The sequence below is a fragment of the Passer domesticus genome, chromosome 3, assembly GCF_036417665.1.
Source record: "Passer domesticus isolate bPasDom1 chromosome 3, bPasDom1.hap1, whole genome shotgun sequence".
Classification (NCBI taxonomy): domain Eukaryota; kingdom Metazoa; phylum Chordata; class Aves; order Passeriformes; family Passeridae; genus Passer; species Passer domesticus.
In genome coordinates this window covers 76,062,976-76,089,480 of record NC_087476.1, presented here as the reverse complement: position 1 = coordinate 76,089,480, position 26,505 = coordinate 76,062,976, and positions in this window count along the sequence as shown.

Here is a 26,505-nt window from a genome sequence, read left to right as displayed (position 1 = left end):
CCAGAGAAACAAAAGTCACCAGGCCAGGTTCCTGATGTCAGTTTGCAGGAGGCACTTGGCACTGTCAAACCAGCCACAGTTGCCTGTGGGGGCTCCTTTCATCTGGGAGGTATCCCGATTCATGCGGAATTTGACCAGGCAGCCGGCCACTCCGGGCCACCGGGCCCTGGACATGAACGATGGCCTTTCCCCTGAGAAACAAAAGTCACCAGGCCAGGTTGCTGATGTCAGTTTGTAGGAGGCACTTGGCACTGTCAAACCAGCCACAGGTGCCTGTGGGTGTACCTTGCATCTGGGCGGCATCCTGACCCGTTTGGAATTTCAGCAGGCATCCGGCTACTCTGGGCCACCGGGCCCTGGATAGGACCGATGGCCTTTCCCCAGAGAAACAGAAGTCACCAGGCCAGGTTCCTGATGTCAGTTTGCAGGAGGCACTTGGCACTGTCAAACCAGCCACAGGTGCCTGTGGGAGCACATTGCGTCTGGGAGGCATCCTCAACCATGTGGAATTTCAGCAGGCAGCCGGCCACTCCGGGCCTAAGGGCACTGGGAACGAATCATGGCCTTTCCCCAGAGAAACAAAAGTCACGAGGTCAGGTTCCTGATGTCAGTTTGCAGGAGGCACTTGGCACTGTCAAACCAGCCACAGGTGCCTGTGGGGGCACCGTGCATCTGGGCGGAATCCTGATCCATGCGGAATTTCAGCAGGCAGCCAGCCACTCCGGGCCACTAGGTCCTGGACACGAATGATGGCCTTTCCCCAGAGAAACAAAAGTCACCAGGCCAGGTTCCTGATGTCAGTTTGCAGGAGGCACTTGGCACTGTCAAACCAGACACAGGTGCCTGTGGGGGCACCTTGCATCTGGGCGTCATCCTGATCCGTGCAGAGTTTCAGGAGGCAGCCGGCCACTCCGGGCCACCGGGCACTGGAGAGGAACGATGGCCTTTCCCCCGAGAAACAAAAGTCACCAGGCCATGTTCCTGTTGTCATTTTGCAGGAGGAACTTGGCACTGTCAAACCAGCCACAGTTGCCTGTGGGGGTAACTTGCGTCTGGGAGTTATCCTCACCCGTGCGGAATTTCAGCAGGCAGCCGGCCAGTCCGGGCCACAAGGCCCTGGACATTTACCATGGCTTTTCCCCAGAGAAACAAAAGTCACCAGGCCAGGTTCCTGATGTCAGTTTGCAGGAGGCACTTGGCACTGTCAAACCAGCCACAGTTGCCTGTGGGGGTAACTTGCGTCTGGGAGTTATCCTCACCCGTGCGGAATTTCAGCAGGCAGCCGGCCAGTCCGGGCCACAGGCACTGGGCACGAACTATGGCCTTTCCCCAGAGAAACAAAAGTCACCAGGACAGGTTCCTGATGTCAGTTTGTAGGAGGCACTTGACACTGTCAAACCAGCCACAGGTGCCTGTGGGGGCACTTTCCATCTGGGAGGCATCCTGATCCGTTCAGAATTTCAGCAGGCAGCCAGCCACTCCGGGCCACTAGGTCCTGGACACGATCTATGGCCTTTCCCCAGAGAAACAAAAGTCACGAGGTCAGGTTCCTGATGTCAGTTTGCAGGAGGCACTTGGCACAGTCAAAGCAGCCACAGGTGCCTGTGGGGGCACCTTGCATCTGGGAGGCATCCTGATCCGTGCAGAATTTCAGCAGGCAGCCGGCCACTACGGGCCACCGGGCACGGGAGAGGACCGATGCCCTTTCCCCAGAGAAACAAAAGTCACCAGGACAGGTTGCTGATGTCAGTTTGTAGGAGGCACTTGGCACTGTCAAACCAGACACAGTTGCCTGTGGTGGTACCATCGGTCTGGGAGGTAGCCTGATCCATGCGGAATTTCAGGAGGCAGCCGGCCACTCCGGGCCACAAGGCCCTGGACATGAACCATGGCCTTTCCCCAGAGAAACAAAAGTCACCAGGCCAGGTTCCTGATGTCAGTTTGCAGGAGGCACTTGGCACTGTCAAACCAGCCACAGGTGCCTGTGGGGGCACCGTGCATCTGGGCGGAATCCTGATCCGTTTGGAATTTCAGCAGGCAGCCGGCTACTCTGGGCCACCCGGCCCTGGATAGGAACGATGGCCTTTCCCCAGAGAAACAGAAGTCACCAGGCCAGGTTCCTGATGTCAGTTTGCAGGAGGCACCTGGCACTGTCAAACCAGCCACAGTTGCCTGTGGGGGCTCCTTTCATCTCGGAGCTATCCTGATCCGTGCGGAATTTCAGCGGGCATCCGGACACTCCTGGCGACCAGGCCCAGGAGAGGAACGATGGCCTTTCCCCTGAGAAACAAAACTCACCAGGCTACGTTCCTGATGTCAGTTTGCAGGAGGCACATGGCACTGTCAAACCAGCCACAGTTGCCTGTGGGGGCATCTTGCATCCTTGTGGTATCCTGATCCGTTCGGAATTTCAGCAGGCAGCCGGACACTCCGGGCCACCGGGCCCTAGACATGAACCATGGCCTTTCCCCAGAGAAACAAAAGTCAACGGCAAGGTTCCTGATGTCAGTTTGCAGGAGGCACTTGGCACTGTCAAACCAGCCACTGTTGCCTCTGCGGGCACCTTGCATCTGGGAGGTATCCTCAACCGTGCGGAATTTCAGCAGGCAGCCGGCCCCTCTGGGCCGCAAGGCCCTGGACACGATCTATGGCCTTTCCCCAGAGAAACAAAAGTCACCAGGCCAGGTTTCTGATGTCAGTTTGCAGGAGGCACTTGGCACTGTCAAACCAGCCACATGTGCCTCTGCGGGCACTTTCCATCTGGGAGGAATCCTGATCCGTTCAAAATTTCAGCAGGCAGCCAGCCACTCCGGGCCACCGGGCACGGGAGAGGACCGATGGCCTTTCCCCAGAGAAACAATGGTTCCTGATGTCAGTTTGCAGGAGGCACTTGGCACTGTCAAACCAGACACAGTTGCCTGTGGGGGCTCCTTTCATCTGGGAGGTATCCCGATTCATGCGGAATTTGACCAGGCAGCCGGCCACTCCGGGCCACCGGGCCCTGGACATGAACGATGGCCTTTCCCCAGAGAAACAAAAGTCACCAGGCCAGGTTGCTGATGTCAGTTTGGAGGAGGCACTTGGCACTGTCAAACCAGCCACAGGTGCCTGTGGGGGTACCTTGCATCTGGGCGGCATCCTGATCCGTTCGGAATTTCAGCAGGCAGCCAGCCACTCCGGGCCACCGGGCACGGGAGAGGACCGATGGCCTTTCCCCAGAGAAACAAAAGTCACCAGGCCAGGTTGCTGATGTCAGTTTGTAGGAGGAACTTGGCACTGTCAAACCAGCCACAGTTGCCTGTGGTGGTACCATCGGTCTGGGAGGTAGCCTGATCCATGCGGAATTTCAGCAGGAAGCCGGCCACTCCGGGCCACAAGGCCCTGGACATGAACCATGGCCTTTCCCCTGAGAAACAAAAGTCACCAGGCCAGGTTCCTGATGTCAGTTTGCAGGAGGCACTTGGCACTGTCAAACCAGCCACAGGTGCCTGTAGGGGCACTTTCCATCTGGGAGGCATCCTGATCCGTTCGGAATTTCAGCAGGTAGCCCGGCACTCCGGGCAGCAAGGCCCTGAACTCGACATATGGCCTTTCCCCAGAGAAACAAAAGGCACCAGGCCAGGTTCCTGATGTCAGTTTGCAGGAGGCACTTGGCACTGTCAAACCAGCCACTGTTGCCTCTGGGTGCACCTTGCATCTAGGCAGTGTCCAGATCCGTTCGGAATTTCAGCAGGCAGCCGGCCAATCCGGGCCACCCGGCCCTGGACACGAACGATGGCCTTTCCCCAGAGAAACAAAAGTCACCAGGCCAGGTTCCTGATGTCAGTTTGCAGGAGGCACTTGGCACTGTCAAACAAGCCACAGGTGTCTGTGGGGGCACCTTGCGTCTGGGAGGTATCCTCAACCATGCGGAATTTCAGGAGGCAGCCGGCCAATCCGGGCCACGGGCACTGGGCACGAATCATGGCCTTTCCCCAGAGAAACAAAAGTCACCAGGCCAGGTTCCTGATGTCAGTTTGCAGGAGGCACATGGCACTGTCAAACCAGCCACCAGTGCCTGTGGGGGCACTTTCCATCTGGGAGGAATCCTGATCCGTTCAAAATTTCAGCAGGCAGCCAGCCACTCCGGGCCACTAGGTCCTGGACACGATCTATGGCCTTTCCCCAGAGAAACAAAAGTCACGAGGTCAGGTTCCTGATGTCAGTTTGCAGGAGGCACTTGGCACAGTCAAAGCAGCCACAGGTGCCTGTGGGGGTACCTTGCATCTCGGCGGCATCCTGATCCGTTCGGAATTTCAGCAGGCAGCCAGCCTCTCCAGGCCACCGGGCACGGGAGAGGACCGATGGCCTTTCCCCAGAGAAACAAAAGTCACCAGGCCAGGTTGCTGATGTCAGTTTGTAGGAGGAACTTGGCACTGTCAAACCAGCCACAGTTGCCTGTGGTGGTACCATCGGTCTGGGAGGTAGCCTGATCCATGCGGAATTTCAGCAGGAAGCCGGCCACTCCGGGCCACAAGGCCCTGGACATGAACCATGGCCTTTCCCCTGAGAAACAAAAGTCACCAGGCCAGGTTCCTGATGTCAGTTTGCAGGAGGCACTTGGCACTGTCAAACCAGCCACAGGTGCCTGTAGGGGCACTTTCCATCTGGGAGGCATCCTGATCTGTGCGGAATTTCAGCAGGTAGCCCGGCACTCCGGGCAGCAAGGCCCTGGACTCGACCTATGGCCTTTCCCCAGAGAAACAAAAGTCACCAGGCCAGGTTCCTGATGTCAGTTTGCAGGAGGCACTTGGCACTGTCAAACCAGCCACTGTTGCCTCTGGGGGCACCTTGCATCTAGGCAGTGTCCTGATCCGTTCGGAATTTCAGCAGGCAGCCGGCCAATCCGGGCCACCGGGCCCTGGACATGAACGATGGCCTTTCCCCAGAGAAACAAAAGTCACCAGGCCAGGTTGCTGATGTCAGTTTGTAGGAGGCACTTGGCACTGTCAAACCAGCCACAGGTGCCTGTGGGGGTACCTTGCATCTGGGCGGCATCCTGACCCGTTTGGAATTTCAGCAGGCATCCGGCTACTCTGGGCCACCGGGCCCTGGATAGGAACGATGGCCTTTCCCCAGAGAAACAGAAGTCACCAGGCCAGGTTCCTGCTGTCAGTTTGCAGGAGGCACTTGGCACTGTCAAACCAGACACAGTTGCCTGTGGGGTCTCCTTTCATCTGGGAGCTATCCTGATCCGTGCGGAATTTCAGTAGGCGTCCGGACACCCCGGACGACAAGGCCCAGGAGAGGAACGATGGCCTTTCCCCAGAGAAACAAAAGTCACCAGGCCAGGTTGCTGATGTCAGTTTGCAGGAGGCACTTGGCCCTGTCAAACCAGCACAGGTGCCTTTGGGGGCACCTTGCGTCTGGGAGGTATCCTCACCCGTGCGGAATTTCAGCAGGCAGCCGGCCACTCCGGGCCACCGGGCACTGGAGAGGAACGATGGCCTTTCCCCAGAGAAACAAAAGTCACCAGGCCAGGTTCCTGATGTCAGTTTGCAGGAGGCACTTGGCACTGTCAAACCAGCCACAGGTGTCTGTGGGGGCACCTTGCGTCTGGGAGGTATCCTCAACCATGCGGAATTTCAGGAGGCAGCCGGCCAATCCGGGCCACGGGCACTGGGCACGAATCATGGCCTTTCCCCAGAGAAACAAAAGTCACCAGGCCAGGTTCCTGATGTCAGTTTGCAGGAGGCACATGGCACTGTCAAACCAGCCACCAGTGCCTGTGGGGGCACTTTCCATCTGGGAGGAATCCTGATCCGTTCAAAATTTCAGCAGGCAGCCAGCCACTCCGGGCCACTAGGTCCTGGACACGATCTATGGCCTTTCCCCAGAGAAACAAAAGTCACGAGGTCAGGTTCCTGATGTCAGTTTGCAGGAGGCACTTGGCACAGTCAAAGCAGCCACAGGTGCCTGTGGGGGTACATTGCATCTCGGCGCCATCCTGATCCGTTCGGAATTTCAGCAGGCAGCCAGCCTCTCCAGGCCACCGGGCACGGGAGAGGACCGATGGCCTTTCCCCAGAGAAACAAAAGTCACCAGGCCAGGTTGCTGATGTCAGTTTGTAGGAGGAACTTGGCACTGTCAAACCAGCCACAGTTGCCTGTGGTGGTACCATCGGTCTGGGAGGTAGCCTGATCCATGCGGAATTTCAGCAGGAAGCCGGCCACTCCGGGCCACAAGGCCCTGGACATGAACCATGGCCTTTCCCCTGAGAAACAAAAGTCACCAGGCCAGGTTCCTGATGTCAGTTTGCAGGAGGCACTTGGCACTGTCAAACCAGCCACAGGTGCCTGTAGGGGCACTTTCCATCTGGGAGGCATCCTGATCCGTTCGGAATTTCAGCAGGCAGCCGGCCAATCCGGGCCACCCGGCCCTGGATAGGAACGATGGCCTTTCCCCAGAGAAACAAAAGTCACCAGGCCAGGTTCCTGATGTCAGTTTGCAGGAGGCACTTGGCACAGTCAAACCAGCCACAGGTGTCTGTGGGGGCACCTTGCGTCTGGGAGGTATCCTCAACCATGCGGAATTTCAGGAGGCAGCCGGCCACTCCGGGCCACCGGGCACTGGGCACGAATCATGGCCTTTCCCCAGAGAAACAAAAGTCACCAGGCCAGGTTCCTGATGTCAGTTTGCAGGAGGCACTTGGCACTGTCAAACCAGCCACTGTTGCCTCTGGGGGCACCTTGCATCTAGGCAGTGTCCCGATCCGTTCGGAATTTCAGCAGGCAGCCGCCCAATCCGGGCCACCGGGCCCTGGACACGAACGATGGCCTTTCCCCAGAGAAACAAAAGTCACCAGGCCAGGTTCCTGATGTCAGTTTGCAGGAGGCACTTGGCACTGTCAAACCAGCCACCAGTGCCTGTGGGGGCACTTTCCATCTGGGAGGAATCCTGATCCGTTCAAAATTTCAGCAGGCAGCCAGCCACTCCGGGCCACTAGGTCCTGGACACGATCTATGGCCTTTCCCCAGAGAAACAAAAGTCACGAGGTCAGGTTCCTGATGTCAGTTTGCAGGAGGCACTTGGCACAGTCAAAGCAGCCACAGGTGCCTGTGGGGGTACCTTGCATCTGGGCGGCATCCTGATCCGTTCGGAATTTCAGCAGGCAGCCAGCCACTCCAGGCCACCGGGCACGGGAGAGGACCGATGGCCTTTCCCCAGAGAAACAAAAGTCACCAGGCCAGGTTGCTGATGTCAGTTTGTAGGAGGAACTTGGCACTGTCAAACCAGCCACAGTTGCCTGTGGTGGTACCATCGGTCTGGGAGGTAGCCTGATCCATGCGGAATTGCAGCAGGAAGCCGGCCACTCCGGGCCACAAGGCCCTGGACATGAACCATGGCCTTTCCCCAGAGAAACAAAACTCACCAGGCCAGGTTCCTGATGTCAGTTTGCAGGAGGCACTTGGCACTGTCAAACCAGCCACAGGTACCTGTAGGGGCACTTTCCATCTGGGAGGCATCCTGATCCGTGCGGAATTTCAGCAGGTAGCCCGGCACTCCGGGCAGCAAGGCCCTGGACTCGACCTATGGCCTTTCCCCAGAGAAACAAAAGTCACCAGGCCAGGTTCCTGATGTCAGTTTTCAGGAGGCACTTGGCACTGTCAAACCAGCCACTGTTGCCTCTGGGGGCACCTTGCATCTAGGCAGTGTCCCGATCCGTTTGGAATTTCAGCAGGCAGCCGGCCAATCCGGGCCACCCGGCCCTGGATAGGAACGATGGCCTTTCCCCAGAGAAACAAAAGTCACCAGGCCAGGTTCCTGATGTCAGTTTGCTGGAGGCACTTGGCACTGTTAAACCAGACACAGTTGCCTGTGGGGGCTCCTTTCATCTGGGAGGTATCCCGATTCATGCGGAATTTGACCAGGCAGCCGGCCACTCCAGGCCACCGGGCCCTGGACATGAACGATGGCCTTTCCCCTGAGAAACAAAAGTCACCAGGCCAGGTTGCTGATGTCAGTTTGTAGGAGGCACTTGGCACTGTCAAACCAGCCATGGTGCCTGTGGGGGTACCTTGCATCTGGGCGGCATCCTGACCCGTTTGGAATTTCAGCAGGCATCCGGCTACTCAGGGCCACCGGGCCCTGGATAGGAACGATGGCCTTTCCCCAGAGAAACAGAAGTCACCAGGCCAGGTTCCTGATGTCAGTTTGCAGGAGGCACTTGGCACTGTCAAACCAGCCACAGTTGCCTGTGGGGGCTCCTTTCATCTGGGAGCTATCCTGATCCGTGCGGAATTTCAGTAGGCGTCCGGACACCCCGGACGACAAGGCCCAGGAGAGGAACGATGGCCTTTCCCCAGAGAAACAAAAGTCACCAGGCCAGGTTGTTGATGTCAGTTTGCAGGAGGCACTTGGCACTGTCAAACCAGCACAGGTGCCTTTGGGGGCACCTTGCGTCTGGGAGGTATCCTCACCCGTGCGGAATTTCAGCAGGCAGCCGGCCACTCCGGGCCACCGGGCACTGGAGAGGAACGATGGCCTTTCCCCCGAGAAACAAAAGTCACCAGGCCAGGTTCCTGATGTCAGTTTGCAGGAGGCACTTGGCACTGTCAAACCAGCCACAGGTGTCTGTGGGGGCACCTTGCGTCTGGGAGGTATCCTCAACCATGCGGAATTTCAGGAGGCAGCCGGCCAATCCGGGCCACGGGCACTGGGCACGAATCATGGCCTTTCCCCAGAGAAACAAAAGTCACCAGGCCAGGTTCCTGATGTCAGTTTGCAGGAGGCACATGGCACTGTCAAACCAGCCACAGTTGCCTGTGGGGGCATCTTGCATCCTTGTGGTATCCTGATCCGTTCGGAATTTCAGCAGGCAGCCGGACACTCCGGGCCACCGGGCCCTAGACTTGAACCATGGCCTTTCCCCAGAGAAACAAAAGTCAACGGCAAGGTTCCTGATGTCAGTTTGCAGGAGGCACTTGGCACTGTCAAACCAGCCACTGTTGCCTCTGCGGGCACCTTGCATCTGGGAGGTATCCTCAACCGTGCGGAATTTCAGCAGGCAGCCGGCCCCTCTGGGCCGCAAGGCCCTGGACACGATCTATGGCCTTTCCCCAGAGAAACAAAAGTCACCAGGCCACGTTCCTGATGTCAGTTTGCAGGAGGCACTTGGCACTGTCAAACCAGCCACATGTGCCTCTGCGGGCACCTTGCATCTGGGAGGAATCCTGATCCGTTCAGAATTTCAGCAGGCAGCCAGCCACTCCGGGCCACTAGGTCCTGGACACGATCTATGGCCTTTCCCCAGAGAAACAAAAGTCACGAGGTCAGGTTCCTGATGTCTGTTTGCAGGTGGCACTTGGCACAGTCAAAGCAGCCACAGGTACCTGTGAGGGTGCCTTGCATCTCGGCTCCATCCTGATCCGTTCGGAATTTCAGCAGGCAGCCAGCCACTCCGGGCCACCGGGCACGGGAGAGGACCGATGGCCTTTCCCCAGAGAAACAATGGTTCCTGATGTCAGTTTGCAGGAGGCACTTGGCACTGTCAAACCAGACACAGTTGCGTGTGGGGGCTCCTTTCATCTGGGAGGTATCCCGATTCATGCGGAATTTGACCAGGCAGCCGGCCACTCCGGGCCACCGGGCCCTGGACATGAACGATGGCCTTTCCCCTGAGAAACAAAAGTCACCAGGCCAGGTTGCTGATGTCAGTTTGTAGGAGGCACTTGGCACTGTCAAACCAGCCACAGGTGCCTGTGGGGGTACCTTGCATCTGGGCGGCATCCTGACCCGTTTGGAATTTCAGCAGGCAGCCAGCCACTCCGGGCCACCGGGCACGGGAGAGGACCGATGGCCTTTCCCCAGAGAAACAAAAGTCACCAGGACAGGTTGCTGATGTCAGTTTGTAGGAGGAACTTGGCACTGTCAAACCAGCCACAGTTGCCTGTGGTGGTACCATCGGTCTGGGAGGTAGCCTGATCCATGCGGAATTTCAGCAGGAAGCCGGCCACTCCGGGCCACGGGCACTGGGCACGAACTATGGCCTTTCCCCTGAGAAACAAAAGTCACCAGGCCAGGTTCCTGATGTCAGTTTGCAGGAGGCACTTGGCTCTGTCAAACCAGCCACCAGTGCCTGTGGGGGCACTTTCCATCTGGGAGGAATCCTGATCCGTTCAAAATTTCAGCAGGCAGCCAGCCACTCCGGGCCACTAGGTCCTGGACACGATCTATGGCCTTTCCCCAGAGAAACAAAAGTCACGAGGTCAGGTTCCTGATGTCAGTTTGCAGGAGGCACTTGGCACAGTCAAAGCAGCCACAGGTGCCTGTGGGGGTACCTTGCATCTCGGCGGCATCCTGATCCATTCGGAATTTCAGCAGGCAGCCAGCCACTCCGGGCCACCGGGCACGGGAGAGGACCGATGGCCTTTCCCCAGAGAAACAAAAGTCAACGGCCAGGTTCCTGATGTCAGTTTGCAGGAGGCACTTGGCACAGTCAAAGCAGCCACAGGTGCCTGTGGGGGTACCTTGCATCTCGGCGCCATCCTGATCCGTTCGGAATTTCAGCAGGCAGCCAGCCACTCCAGGCCACCGGGCACGGGAGAGGACCTATGGCCTCTCCCCAGAGAAACAAAAGTCACCAGGCCAGGTTGCTGATGTCAGTTTGTAGGAGGAACTTGGCACTGTCAAACCAGCCACAGTTGCCTGTGGTGGTACCATCGGTCTGGGAGGTAGCCTGATCCATGCGGAATTTCAGGAGGCAGCCGGCCACTCCGGGCCACAAGGCCCTGGACATGAACCATGGCCTTTCCCCTGAGAAACAAAAGTCACCAGGCCAGGTTCCTGATGTCAGTTTGCAGGAGGCACTTGGCACTGTCAAACCAGCCACTGTTGCCTGTAGGGGCACTTTCCATCTGGGAGGCATCCTGATCCGTTCGGAATTTCATCAGGCAGCCGCCCAATCCGGGCCACCCGGCCCTGGACACGAACGATGGCCTTTCCCCAGAGAAACAAAAGTCACCAGGACAGGTTCCTGATGTCAGTTTGCAGGAGGCACTTGGCACTGTCAAACCAGACACAGTTGCCTGTGGGGGCTCCTTTCATCTGGGAGGTATCCCGCTTCATGCGGAATTTGACCAGGCAGCCGGCCACTCCGGGCCACCGGGCCCTGGAAATGAACGATGGCCTTTCCCCTGAGAAACAAAAGTCACCAGGCCAGGTTGCTGATGTCAGTTTGTAGGAGGCACTTGGCACTGTCAAACCAGCCACAGGTGCCTGTGGGGGTACCTTGCATCTGGGCGGCATCCTGACCCGTTTGGAATTTCAGCAGGCATCCGGCTACTCTGGGCCACCGGGCCCTGGATAGGAACGATGGCCTTTCCCCAGAGAAACAGAAGTCACCAGGCCAGGTTCCTGATGTCAGTTTGCAGGAGGCACTTGGCACTGTCAAACCAGACACAGTTGCCTGTGGGGGCTCCTTTCATCTGGGAGCTATCCTGATCCGTGCGGAATTTCAGCAGGCGTCCGGACACCCCGGGCGACCAGGCCCAGGAGAGGAACGATGGCCTTTCCCCAGAGAAACAAAAGTCACCAGGCCAGGTTGTTGATGTCAGTTTGCAGGAGGCACTTGGCACTGTCAAACCAGCACAGGTGCCTTTGGGGGCACCTTGCGTCTGGGAGGTATCCTCACCCGTGCGGAATTTCAGCAGGCAGCCGGCCACTCCGGGCCACCGGGCACTGGAGAGGAACGATGGCCTTTCCCCAGAGAAACAAAAGTCACCAGGCCAGGTTCCTGATGTCAGTTTGCAGGAGGCACTTGGCACTGTCAAACCAGCCACAGGTGTCTGTGGGGGCACCTTGCGTCTGGGAGGTATCCTCAACCATGCGGAATTTCAGGAGGCAGCCGGCCAATCCGGGCCACGGGCACTGGGCACGAATCATGGCCTTTCCCCAGAGAAACAAAAGTCACCAGGCCAGGTTCCTGATGTCAGTTTGCAGGAGGCACATGGCACTGTCAAACCAGCCACAGTTGCCTGTTGGGGCATCTTGCATCGTTGCGGTATCCTGATCCGTTCGGAATTTCAGCAGGCAGCCGGACACTCCGGGCCACCGGGCCCTAGACATGAACCATGGCCTTTCCCCAGAGAAACAAAAGTCAACGGCAAGGTTCCTGATGTCAGTTTGCAGGAGGCACTTGGCACTGTCAAACCAGCCACTGTTGCCTCTGCGGGCACCTTGCATCTGGGAGGTATCCTCAACCGTGCGGAATTTCAGCAGGCAGCCGGCCCCTCTGGGCCGCAAGGCCCTGGACACGATCTATGGCCTTTCCCCAGAGAAACAAAAGTCACCAGGCCAGGTTCCTGATGTCAGTTTGCAGGAGGCACTTGGCACTGTCAAACCAGCCACAGGTGCCTCTGCGGGCACCTTGCATCTGGGAGGAATCCTGATCCGTTCAGAATTTCAGCAGGCAGCCAGCCACTCCGGGCCACTAGGTCCTGGACACGATCTATGGCCTTTCCCCAGAGAAACAAAAGTCACGAGGTCAGGTTCCTGATGTCAGTTTGCAGGTGGCACTTGGCACAGTCAAAGCAGCCACAGGTGCCTGTGGGGGTACCTTGCATCTCGGCTCCATCCTGATCCGTTCGGAATTGCAGCAGGCAGCCAGCCACTCCGGGCCACCGGGCACGGGAGAGGACCGATGGCCTTTCCCCAGAGAAACAATGGTTCCTGATGTCAGTTTGCAGGAGGCACTTGGCACTGTCAAAGCAGACACAGTTGCCTCTGGGGGCTCCTTTCATCTGGGAGGTATCCCGATTCATGCGGAATTTGACCAGGCAGCCGGCCACTCCGGGCCACCGGGCCCTGGACATGAACGATGGCCTTTCCCCTGAGAAACAAAAGTCACCAGGCCAGGTTCCTGCTGTCAGTTTGCAGGAGGCACTTGGCACTGTCAAACCAGCCACAGGTGCCTGTAGGGGCACTTTCCATCTGGGAGGCATCCTGATCCGTGCGGAATTTCTGCAGGTAGCCCGGCACTCCGGGCAGCAAGACCCTGGACTCGACATATGGCCTTTCCCCAGAGAAACAGAAGTCACCAGGCCAGGTTCCTGATGTCAGTTTGCAGGAGGCACTTGGCACTGTCAAACCAGCCACTGTTGCCTCTGGGGGCACCTTGCATCTAGGCAGTGTCCTGATCCGTTCGGAATTTCAGCAGGCAGCCGGCCAATCCGGGCCACCCGGCCCTGGATAGGAACGATGGCCTTTCCCCAGAGAAACAAAAGTCACCAGGCCAGGTTCCTGATGTCAGTTTGCAGGAGGCACTTGGCACTGTCAAACCAGCCACAGTTGCCTGTGGGGGCTCCTTTCATCTGGGAGGTATCCCGATTCATGCGGAATTTGACCAGGCAGCCGGCCACTCCGGGCCACCGGGCCCTGGACATGAACGATGGCCTTTCCCCTGAGAAACAAAAGTCACCAGGCCAGGTTGCTGATGTCAGTTTGTAGGAGGCACTTGGCACTGTCAAACCAGCCACAGGTGCCTGTGGGTGTACCTTGCATCTGGGCGGCATCCTGACCCGTTTGGAATTTCAGCAGGCATCCGGCTACTCTGGGCCACCGGGCCCTGGATAGGACCGATGGCCTTTCCCCAGAGAAACAGAAGTCACCAGGCCAGGTTCCTGATGTCAGTTTGCAGGAGGCACTTGGCACTGTCAAACCAGCCACAGGTGCCTGTGGGAGCACATTGCGTCTGGGAGGCATCCTCAACCATGTGGAATTTCAGCAGGCAGCCGGCCACTCCGGGCCACGGGCACTGGGAACGAATCATGGCCTTTCCCCAGAGAAACAAAAGTCACGAGGTCAGGTTCCTGATGTCAGTTTGCAGGAGGCACTTGGCACTGTCAAACCAGCCACAGGTGCCTGTGGGGGCACCGTGCATCTGGGCGGAATCCTGATCCATGCGGAATTTCAGCAGGCAGCCAGCCACTCCGGGCCACTAGGTCCTGGACACGAATGATGGCCTTTCCCCAGAGAAACAAAAGTCACCAGGCCAGGTTCCTGATGTCAGTTTGCAGGAGGCACTTGGCACTGTCAAACCAGACACAGGTGCCTGTGGGGGCACCTTGCATCTGGGCGTCATCCTGATCCGTGCAGAGTTTCAGGAGGCAGCCGGCCACTCCGGGCCACCGGGCACTGGAGAGGAACGATGGCCTTTCCCCCGAGAAACAAAAGTCACCAGGCCATGTTCCTGTTGTCATTTTGCAGGAGGAACTTGGCACTGTCAAACCAGCCACAGTTGCCTGTGGGGGTAACTTGCGTCTGGGAGTTATCCTCACCCGTGCGGAATTTCAGCAGGCAGCCGGCCAGTCCGGGCCACAAGGCCCTGGACATTTACCATGGCTTTTCCCCAGAGAAACAAAAGTCACCAGGCCAGGTTCCTGATGTCAGTTTGCAGGAGGCACTTGGCACTGTCAAACCAGCCACAGTTGCCTGTGGGGGTAACTTGCGTCTGGGAGTTATCCTCACCCGTGCGGAATTTCAGCAGGCAGCCGGCCAGTCCGGGCCACAGGCACTGGGCACGAACTATGGCCTTTCCCCAGAGAAACAAAAGTCACCAGGACAGGTTCCTGATGTCAGTTTGTAGGAGGCACTTGACACTGTCAAACCAGCCACAGGTGCCTGTGGGGGCACTTTCCATCTGGGAGGCATCCTGATCCGTTCAGAATTTCAGCAGGCAGCCAGCCACTCCGGGCCACTAGGTCCTGGACACGATCTATGGCCTTTCCCCAGAGAAACAAAAGTCACGAGGTCAGGTTCCTGATGTCAGTTTGCAGGAGGCACTTGGCACAGTCAAAGCAGCCACAGGTGCCTGTGGGGGCACCTTGCATCTGGGAGGCATCCTGATCCGTGCAGAATTTCAGCAGGCAGCCGGCCACTCCGGGCCACCGGGCACGGGAGAGGACCGATGCCCTTTCCCCAGAGAAACAAAAGTCACCAGGCCAGGTTGCTGATGTCAGTTTGTAGGAGGCACTTGGCACTGTCAAACCAGACACAGTTGCCTGTGGTGGTACCATCGGTCTGGGAGGTAGCCTGATCCATGCGGAATTTCAGGAGGCAGCCGGCCACTCCGGGCCACAAGGCCCTGGACATGAACCATGGCCTTTCCCCAGAGAAACAAAAGTCACCAGGCCAGGTTCCTGATGTCAGTTTGCAGGAGGCACTTGGCACTGTCAAACCAGCCACAGGTGCCTGTGGGGGCACCGTGCATCTGGGCGGAATCCTGAACCGTGAGGAATTTCAGCAGGCATCCGGCTACTCAGGGCCACCGGGCCCTGGATAGGAACGATGGCCTTTCCCCAGAGAAACAGAAGTCACCAGGCCAGGTTCCTGCTGTCAGTTTGCAGGAGGCACTTGGCACTGTCAAACCAGCCACAGTAGCCTCTGGGGGCATCTTGCATCCTTGTGGTATCCTGATCCGTTCGGAATTTCAGCAGGCAGCCGGACACTCCGGGCCACCGGGCCCTGAACATGAACCATGGCCTTTCCCCAGAGAAACAAAAGTCAACGGCCAGGTTCCTGATGTCAGTTTGCAGGAGGCACTTGGCACTGTCAAACCAGCCACAGGTGCCTCTGCGGGCACCTTGCATCTGGGAGGTATCCTGAACCGTGAGGAATTTCAGCAGGCAGCAGGACACTCAGGGCCTCAAGGACCTGGATACGATCTATGGCCTTTCCCCAGAGAAACAAAAGTCACCAGGCCAGGTTCCTGATGTCAGTTTGCAGGAGGCACTTGGCACTGTCAAACCAGCCACAGGTGCCTGTGGGAGCACATTGCGTCTGGGAGGCATCCTCAACCATGTGGAATTTCAGCAGGCAGCCGGCCACTCCGGGCCACGGGCACTGGGCACGCATCATGGCCTTTCCCCAGAGAAACAAAAGTCACGAGGTCAGGTTCCTGATGTCAGTTTGCAGGAGGCACTTGGCACTGTCAAACCAGCCACAGGTGCCTGTGGGGGCACCGTGCTTCTGGGCGGAATCCTGATCCATGCGGAATTTCAGCAGGCAGCCAGCCACTCCGGGCCACTAGGTCCTGGACACGAATGATGGCCTTTCCCCAGAGAAACAAAAGTCACCAGGCCAGGTTCCTGATGTCAGTTTGCAGGAGGCACTTGGCACTGTCAAACCAGACACAGGTGCCTGTGGGGGCACCTTGCATCTGGGCGTCATCCTGATCCGTGCAGAGTTTCAGGAGGCAGCCGGCCACTCCGGGCCACCGGGCACTGGAGAGGAACGATGGCCTTTCCCCCGAGAAACAAAAGTCACCAGGCCATGTTCCTGTTGTCAGTTTGCAGGAGGAACTTGGCACTGTCAAACCAGCCACAGTTGCCTGTGGGGGTAACTTGCGTCTGGGAGGTATCCTCACCCGTGCGGAATTTCAGCAGGCAGCCGGCCAGTCCGGGCCACAAGGCCCTGGACATTTACCATGGCTTTTCCCCAGAGAAACAAAAGTCACCAGGCCAGGTTCCTGATGTCAGTTTGCAGGAGGCACTTGGCACTGTCAAACCAGCCACAGTTGCCTGTGGGGGTAACTTGCGTCTGGGAGTTATCCTCACCCGTGCGGAATTTCAGCAGGCAGCCGGCCAGTCCGGGCCACAGGCACTGGGCACGAACTATGGCCTTTCCCCAGAGAAACAAAAGTCACCAGGACAGGTTCCTGATGTCAGTTTGTAGGAGGCACTTGACACTGTCAAACCAGCCACAGGTGCCTGTGGGGGCACTTTCCATCTGGGAGGCATCCTGATCCGTTCAGAATTTCAGCAGGCAGCCAGCCACTCCGGGCCACTAGGTCCTGGACACGATCTATGGCCTTTCCCCAGAGAAACAAAAGTCACGAGGTCAGGTTCCTGATGTCAGTTTGCAGGAGGCACTTGGCACAGTCAAAGCAGCCACAGGTGCCTGTGGGGGCACCTTGCATCTGGGCGTCATCCTGATCCGTGCAGAATTTCAGCAGGCAGCCGGCCACTCCGGGCCACCGGGCACGGGAGAGGACCGATGCCCTTTCCCCAGAGAAACAAAAGTCACCAGGACAGGTTGCTGATGTCAGTTTGTAGGAGGCACTTGGCACTGTCAAACCAGACACAGTTGCCTGTGGTGGTACCATCGGTCTGGGAGGTAGCCTGATCCATGCGGAATTTCAGGAGGCAGCCGGCCACTCCGGGCCACAAGGCCCTGGACATGAACCATGGCCTTTCCCCAGAGAAACAAAAGTCACCAGGCCAGGTTCCTGATGTCAGTTTGCAGGAGGCACTTGGCACTGTCAAACCAGCCACAGGTGCCTGTGGGGGCACCGTGCATCTGGGCGGAATCCTGAACCGTGAGGAATTTCAGCAGGCATCCGGCTACTCAGGGCCACCGGGCCCTGGATAGGAACGATGGCCTTTCCCCAGAGAAACAGAAGTCACCAGGCCAGGTTCCTGCTGTCAGTTTGCAGGAGGCACTTGGCACTGTCAAACCAGCCACAGTAGCCTCTGGGGGCATCTTGCATCCTTGTGGTATCCTGATCCGTTCGGAATTTCAGCAGGCAGCCGGACACTCCGGGCCACCGGGCCCTGAACATGAACCATGGCCTTTCCCCAGAGAAACAAAAGTCAACGGCCAGGTTCCTGATGTCAGTTTGCAGGAGGCACTTGGCACTGTCAAACCAGCCACAGGTGCCTCTGCGGGCACCTTGCATCTGGGAGGTATCCTGAACCGTGAGGAATTTCAGCAGGCAGCAGGACACTCAGGGCCTCAAGGACCTGGATACGATCTATGGCCTTTCCCCAGAGAAACAAAAGTCACCAGGCCAGGTTCCTGATGTCAGTTTGCAGGAGGCACTTGGCACTGTCAAACCAGCCACAGGTGCCTCTGCGGGCACCTTGCATCTGGGAGGTATCCTCAACCGTTCAGAATTTCAGCAGGCCGCCGGCCACTCCGGGCCACCGGGCACTGAACAAAAACCATGGCCTTTCCTCAGAGAAACAAAAGTCACCAGGCCAGGTTCCTGATGTCAGTTTGCAGGAGGCACTTGGCACTGTCAAACCAGCCACAGTTGCCTGTGGTGGAACCATCGGTCTGGGAGGTAGCCTGATCCATGCGGAATTTCAGCAGGAAGCCGGCCACTCCGGGCCACAAGGCCCTGGACATGAACCATGGCCTTTCCCCAGAGAAACAAAAGTCACCAGGCCAGGTTCCTGATGTCAGTTTGCAGGAGGCACTTGGCACTGTCAAACCAGACACAGGTGCCTGTGGGGGCACCGTGCATCTGGGCGGAATCCTGATCCGTGCAGAATTTCAGCAGGCAGCCGGCTACCCAGGGCCACCGGGCCCTGGATAGGAACGATGGCCTTTCCCCAGAGAAACAGAAGTCACCAGGCCAGGTTCCTGATGTCAGTTTGCAGGAGGCACTTGGCACTGTCAAACCAGACACAGTTGCCTGTGGGGGCTCCTTTCATCTGGGAGCTATCCTGATCCGTGCGGAATTTCAGCAGGCATCCGGACACTCCGGGCGACCAGGCCCAGGAGAGGAACTATGCCCTTTCCCCAGAGAAACAAAACTCACCAGGCCACATTCCTGATGTCAGTTTGCAGGAGGCACTTGGCACTGTCAAACCAGCCACAGTTGCCTGTGGGGGCATCTTGCATCCTTGTGGTATCCTGATCCGTTCGGAATTTCAGCTGGCAGCCGGACACTCCGGGCCACCGGGCCCTGGACATGAACCATGGCCTTTCCCCAGAGAAACAAAAGTCAACGGCCAGGTTCCTGATGTCAGTTTGCAGGAGGCACTTGGCACTGTCGAACCAGCCACAGGTGCCTCTGCGGGCACCTTTCATCTGGGAGGTATCCTCAACCGTGAGGAATTTCAGCAGGCAGCAGGACACTCCGGTCCGCAAGGCCCTGGACACGATCTATGGCCTTTCCCCAGAGAAACAAAAGTCACCAGGCCAGGTTCCTGATGTCAGTTTGCAGGAGGCACTTGGCACTGTCAAACCAGCCACATGTGCCTCTGCGGGCACCTTGCATCTGGGAGGTATCCTCAACCATGTGGAATTTCAGCAGGCAGCCGGCCATTCCGGGCCAACGGGCACTGAACAAAAACCATGGCCTTTCCTCAGAGAAACAAAAGTCACCAGGCCAGGTTCCTGATGTCAGTTTGCAGGAGGCACTTGGCACTGTCAAACCAGCCACAGTTGCCTGTGGTGGTACCATCGGTCTGGGAGGTAGCCTGATCCATGCGGAATTTCAGCAGGAAGCCGGCCACTCCGGGCCACAAGGCCCTGGACATGAACCATGGCCTTTCCCCAGAGAAACAAAAGTCAGCAGGCCAGGTTGCTGATGTCAGTTTGCAGGAGGCACTTGGCACTGTCAAACCAGCCACAGTTGCCTGTGGTTCACCTTGCGTCTGGGAGTTATCCTCACCCGTGCGGAATTTCAGCAGGCAGCCGGCCACTCCGGGCCACTAGGTCCTGGACACGATCTATGGCCTTTCCCCAGAGAAACAAAAGTCACGAGGTCAGGTTCCTGATGTCAGTTTGCAGGAGGCACTTGGCACAGTCAAAGCAGCCACAGGTGCCTGTGGGGGCACCTTGCATCTGGGCGTCATCCTGATCCGTGCAGAATTTCAGCAGGCAGCCGGCCACTACGGGCCACCGGGCACGGGAGAGGACCGATGCCCTTTCCCCAGAGAAACAAAAGTCACCAGGACAGGTTGCTGATGTCAGTTTGTAGGAGGCACTTGGCACTGTCAAACCAGACACAGTTGCCTGTGGTGGTACCATCGGTCTGGGAGGTAGCCTGATCCATGCGGAATTTCAGGAGGCAGCCGGCCACTCCGGGCCACAAGGCCCTGGACATGAACCATGGCCTTTCCCCAGAGAAACAAAAGTCACCAGGCTACGTTCCTGATGTCAGTTTGCAGGAGGCACTTGGCACTGTCAAACCAGCCACAGGTGCCTGTGGGGGCACCGTGCATCTGGGCGGAATCCTGATCCGTTTGGAATTTCAGCAGGCATCCGGCTACTCAGGGCCACCGGGCCCTGGATAGGAACGATGGCCTTTCCCCAGAGAAACAAAAGTCAACGGCCAGGTTCCTGATGTCAGTTTGCAGGAGGCACTTGGCACTGTCAAACCAGCCACAGGTGCCTCTGCGGGCACCTTGCATCTTGGAGGTATCCTGAACCGTGAGGAATTTCAGCAGGCAGCAGGACACTCAGGGCCTCAAGGACCTGGATACGATCTATGGCCTTTCCCCAGAGAAACAAAAGTCACCAGGCCAGGTTCCTGATGTCAGTTTGCAGGAGGCACTTGGCACTGTCAAACCAGCCACAGGTGCCTCTGCGGGCACCTTGCATCTGGGAGGTATCCTCAACCGTTCAGAATTTCAGCAGGCCGCCGGCCACTCCGGGCCACCGGGCACTGAACAAAAACCATGGCCTTTCCCCAGAGAAACAAAAGTCACCAGGCCAGGTTCCTGATGTCAGTTTGCAGGAGGCACTTGGCACTGTCAAACCAGCCACAGTTGCCTGTGGTGGTACCATCGGTCTGGGAGGTAGCCTGATCCATGCGGAATTTCAGCAGGCAGCCGGCCACTCCGGGCCACAAGGCCCTGGACATGAACCATGGCCTTTCCCCAGAGAAACAAAAGTCACCAGGCCAGGTTCCTGATGTCAGTTTGCAGGAGGCACTTGGCACTGTCAAACCAGCCACAGGTGCCTGTGGGGGCACTTTCCATCTGAGAGGCATCCTGATCCGTGCGAAATGTCAGCAGGTAGCCCGGCCACTCCGGGCAGCAAGGCCCTGGACTCGACCTATGGCCTTTCCCCAGAGAAACAGAAGTCAGCAGGCCAGGTTCCTGATGTCAGTTTGCAGGAGGCACTTGGCACTGTCAAACGAGCCACTGTTGCCTCTGGGGGCACCTTGCATCTAGGCAGTGTCCTGATCCGTTCGGAATTTCAGCAGGCAGCCGGCCAATCTGGGCCACCCGGCCCTGGACACGAACGATGGCCTTTCCCCAGAGAAACAAAAGTCACCAGGCCAGGTTCCTGATGTCAGTTTGCAGGAGGCACTTGGCACTGTCAAACCAGCCACAGGTGCCTGTGGGGGCACCGTGCATCCGGGCGGAATCCTGATCCGTTCGCAATTTCAGCAGGCATCCGGCTACTCAGGGCCAACGGGCCCTGGATGGGAACGATGGCCTTTCCCCAGAGAAACAGAAGTCACCAGGCCAGGTTCCTGATGTCAGTTTGCAGGAGGCACTTGGCACTGTCAAACCAGCCACAGTTGCCTGTGGGGGTTCCTTTCATCTGGGAGCTATCCTGATCCGTGCGGAATTTCAGCAGGCACTCCGGGCGACCAGGCCCTGGAGAGGAACTATGCCCTTTCCCCAGAGAAACAAAACTCACCAGGCCACGTTCCTGATGTCAGTTTGCAGGAGGCACTTGGCACTGTCAAACCAGCCACAGTTGCCTGTTGGGGCATCTTGCATCCTTGTGGAATCCTGATCCGTTTGGAATTTCAGCTGGCAGCCGGACACTCCGGGCCACCGGGCCCTGGACATGAACCATGGCCTTTCCCCAGAGAAACAAAAGTCAACGGCCAGGTTCCTGATGTCAGTTTGCAGGAGGCACTTGGCACTGTCGAACCAGCCACAGGTGCCTCTGCGGGCACCTTGCATCTGGGAGGTATCCTCAACCGTGAGGAATTTCAGCAGGCAGCAGGACACTCCGGGCCGCAAGGCCCTGGACACGATCTATGGCCTTTCCCCAGAGAAACAAAAGTCACCAGGCCAGGTTCCTGATGTCAGTTTGCAGGAGGCACTTGGCACTGTCAAACTAGCCACATGTGCCTCTGCGGGCACCTTGCATCTGGGAGGTATCCTCAACCATGTGGAATTTCAGCAGGCCGCCGGCCACTCCGGGCCAACGGGCACTGAACAAAAACCATGGCCTTTCCTCAGAGAAACAAAAGTCACCAGGCCAGGTTCCTGATGTCAGTTTGCAGGAGGCACTTGGCACTGTCAAACGAGCCACTGTTGCCTGTGGGGGCACCTTGCATCTAGGCAGTGTCCTGATCCGTTCGGAATTTCAGCAGGCAGCCGGCCACTCCAGGCCACCCGGCCCTGGACACGAATGATGGCCTTTCCCCAGAGAAACAAACGTCACCAGGCCAGGTTCCTGATGTCAGTTTGCAGGAGTGACTTGGCTCTGTCGAACCAGACAGAGTTGCCTGTGGGGGCTCCTTTCATCTGGGAGGTATCCTGATTCATGCGGAATTTGACCAGGCCGCCGGCCACTCCAGGCCACCGGGCCCTGGACATGAACGATGGCGTTTCCCCTGAGAAACAAAAGTCACCAGGCCAGGTTCCTGATGTCAGTTTGTAGGAGGCACTTGGCACTGTCAAACCAGCCACAGTTGCCTGTGGGGGCTCCTTTCATCTGGGAGGTATCCTGATTCATGCGGAATTTCAGCAGGCAGCCGGCCACTCCAGGCCACCCGGCCCTGGACACGAACGATGGCCTTTCCCCAGAGAAACAAAAGTCACCAGGCCAGGTTGCTGATGTCAGTTTGCAGGAGGCACTTGGCTCTGTCGAACCAGACAGAGTTGCCTGTGGGGGCTCCTTTCATCTGGGAGGTATCCTGATTCATGCGGAATTTGACCAGGCCGCCGGCCACTCCAGGCCACCCGGCCCTGGACATGAACGATGGCGTTTCCCCTGAGAAACAAAAGTCACCAGGCCAGGTTCCTGATGTCAGTTTGTAGGAGGCACTTGGCACTGTCAAACCAGCCACAGTTGCCTGTGGGGGCTCCTTTCTTCTGGGAGCTATCCTGACCCGTGGGGAATTTCAGCAGGCAGCCGGCCACTCCAGGCCACCGGACACTGAACACAAACCATGGCCTTTCCCCAGAGAAACAAAAGTCACCAGGCCAGGTTGTTGATGTCAGTTTGCAGGAGGCACTTGGCACTGTCAAACGAGCCACTGTTGCCTCTGGGGGCACCTTGCATCTTGGAGCTATCCTCAACCGTGCGGAATTTCAGCAGGCAGCCGGCCACTCCGGGCCACAAGGCCCTGGACATGAAGCATGGCCTTTCCCCAGAGAAACAAAAATCACCAGGCCAGGTTCCTGATGTCAGTTTGCAGGAGGCACTTGGCACTGTCAAACCAGCCACTGTTGCCTGTGGGGGCATCTTGCACCCTTGTGGTATCCTGATCCGTTCGGAATTTCAGAAGGCAGCCGGACACTCCGGGCCACCGGGCCCTGGACATGAACCATGGCCTTTCCCCAGAGAAAGAAAAGTCAACGGCCAGGTTCCTGATGTCAGTTTGCAGGAGGCACTTGGCACTGTCAAACCAGCCACTGTTGCCTCTGCAGGCACCTTGCATCTGGGATGTATCCTCAACCGTGAGGAATTTCAGCAGGCAGCCGGCCACTCCGGGCCACGGTCACTGGGCACGAACTATGGCCTTTCACCAGAAAAACAAAAGTCACCAGGCCAGGTTCCTGATGTCAGTTTGCAGGAGGCACTTGACACTGTCAAACCAGCCACAGGTGCCAGTGGGGGCACTTTCCATCTGGGAGGCATCCTGATCCGTTCAGAATTTCAGCAGGCAGCCAGCCACTCCGGGCCACTAGGTCCTGGACACGATCTAAGGCCTTTCCCCAGAGAAACAAAAGTCACGAGGTCAGGTTCCTGATGTCAGTTTGCAGGAGGCACTTGGCACAGTCAAAGCAGCCACAGGTACCTGTGGGGGTAACTTGCATCTCGGCAGCATCCTGATCCGTTCGGAATTTCAGCAGGCAGCCAGCCACTCCGGGCCACTAGGTCCTGGACACGAACGATGGCCTTTCCCCAGAGAAACAAAAGTCACCAGGCCAGGTTCCTGATGTCAGTTTGCAGGAGGCACTTGGCACTGTCAAACCAGCCACAGGTGCCTGTGGGGGCACCTTGCATCTGGGCGTCATCCTGATCCGTGCAGAGTTTCAGCAGGCAGCCGGCCACTCCGGGCCACCGGGCACTGGAGAGGAACGATGGCCTTTCCCCCGAGAAACAAAAGTCACCAGGCCAGGTTCCTGTTGTCAGTTTGCAGGAGGAACTTGGCACTGTCAAACCAGCCACTGTTGCCTGTGGTGGTACCATCGGTCTGGGAGGTAGCCTGATCCATGCGGAATTTCAGCAGGAAGCCATCCACTCCGGGCCACAAGACCCTGGACATGAACCATGGCCTTTCCCCAGAGAAACAGAAGTCACCAGGCCAGGTTCCTGATGTCAGTTTGCAGGAGGCACTTGGCACTGTCAAACCAGCCACAGTTGCTTGTGGGGGCACCTTGCGTCTGGGAGATATCCTCACCCGTGCGGAATTTCAGCGGGCAGCCGGCCAGTCCGGGCCACAGGCTCTGGGCACGAACTATGGCCTTTCACCAGAGAAACAAAAGTCACCAGGCCAGGTTCCTGATGTCAGTTTGCAGGAGGCACTTGGCACTGTCAAACCAGACACAGGTCCCTGTGGGGGCACCTTGCATCTGGGCGTCATCCTGATCCGTGCAGAATTTCAGCAGGCAGCCCGCCACTCCGGGCCACCGGGCACGGGAGAGGACCGATGGCCTTTCCCCAGAGAAACAAAAGTCACCAGGACAGGTTGCTGATGTCAGTTTGCAGGAGGCACTTGGCACTGTCAAACCAGCCACATGCGCCTGTGGGGGCACCGTGCATCTGGGGGAATCCTGATCCGTTTGGAATTTCAGCAGGCATCCGGCTACTCAGGGCCACCGGGCCCTGGATAGGAACGATGGCCTTTCCCCAGAGAAACAGAAGTCACCAGGCCAGGTTCCTGATGTCAGTTTGCAGGAGGCACTTGGCACTGTCAAACCAGACACAGTTGCCTGTGGGGGCTCCTTTCATCTGGGAGCTATCCTGATCCGTGCGGAATTTCAGCAGGCATCCGGACACTCCGGGCGACCCGGCCCAGGAGAGGAACTATGCCCTTTCTCCAGAGAAACAAAACTCACCAGGCCACGTTCCTGATGTCAGTTTGCAGGAGGCACTTGGCACTGTCAAACCAGCCACAGTTGCCTGTGGGGGCATCTTGCATCCTTGTGGTATCCTGATCCGTGCGGAATTTCAGCTGGCAGCCGGACACTCCGGGCCACCGGGCCCTGGACATGAACCATGGCCTTTCCCCAGAGAAAGAAAAGTCAACGGCCAGGTTCCTGATGTCAGTTTGCAGGAGGCACTTGGCACTGTCGAACCAGCCACACGTGCCTCTGCGGGCACCTTGCATCTGGGAGGTATCCTCAACCGTGAGGAATTTCAGCAGGCAGCAGGACACTCCGGGCCGCAAGGCCCTGGACACGATCTATGGCCTTTTCCCAGAGAAACAAAAGTCACCAGGCCAGGTTCCTGATGTCAGTTTGCAGGAGGCACTTGGCACTGTCAAACCAGCACCAGTTGCCTGCGATGGTACCATCGGTCTGGGAGGTAGCCTGATCCATGCGGAATTTCAGCAGGAAGCCGGCCACTCCGGGCCACAAGGCCCTGGACATGAACCATGGCCTTTCCCCAGAGAAACAAAAGTCACCAGGCCAGGTTCCTGATGTCAGTTTGCAGGAGGCACTTGGCACTGTCAAACCAGCCACAGGTGCCTCTGCGGGCACCTTGCATCTAGGCAGTGTCCTGATCCATTCGGAATTTCAGCAGGCAGCCGGCCACTCCAGGCCACCCGGCCCTGGACACGAACGATGGCCTTTCCCCAGAGAAACAAACGTCACCAGGCCAGGTTCCTGATGTCAGTTTGCAGGAGTGACTTGGCTCTGTCGAAGCAGACAGAGTTGCCTGTGGGGGCTCCTTTCATCTGGGAGGTATCCTGATTCATGCGGAATTTGACCAGGCCGCCGGCCACTCCAGGCCACCGGGCCCTGGACATGAACGATGGCGTTTCCCCTGAGAAACAAAAGTCACCAGGCCAGGTTCCTGATGTCAGTTTGTAGGAGGCACTTGGCACTGTCAAACCAGCCACAGTTGCCTGTGGGGGCTCCTTTCTTCTGGGAGCTATCCTGACCCGTGGGGAATTTCAGCAGGCAGCCGGCCACTCCAGGCCACCGGACACTGAACACAAACCATGGCCTTTCCCCAGAGAAACAAAAGTCACCAGGCCAGGTTGCTGATGTCAGTTTGCAGGAGGCACTTGGCACTGTCAAACGAGCCACTGTTGCCTCTGGGGGCACCTTGCATCTTGGAGGTATCCTCAACCGTGCGGAATTTCAGCAGGGAGCCGGCCACTCCGGGCCACCGGGCCCTGGACATGAACCATGGCCTTTCCCCAGAGAAAGAAAAGTCAACGGCCAGGTTGCTGATGTCAGTTTGCAGGAGGCACTTGGCACTGTCAAACCAGCCACATGTGCCTCTGCGGGCATCTTGCATCTGGGAGGAATCCTGATCCGTTCAGAATTTCAGCAGGCAGCCAGCCACTCCGGGCCACTAGGTCCTGGA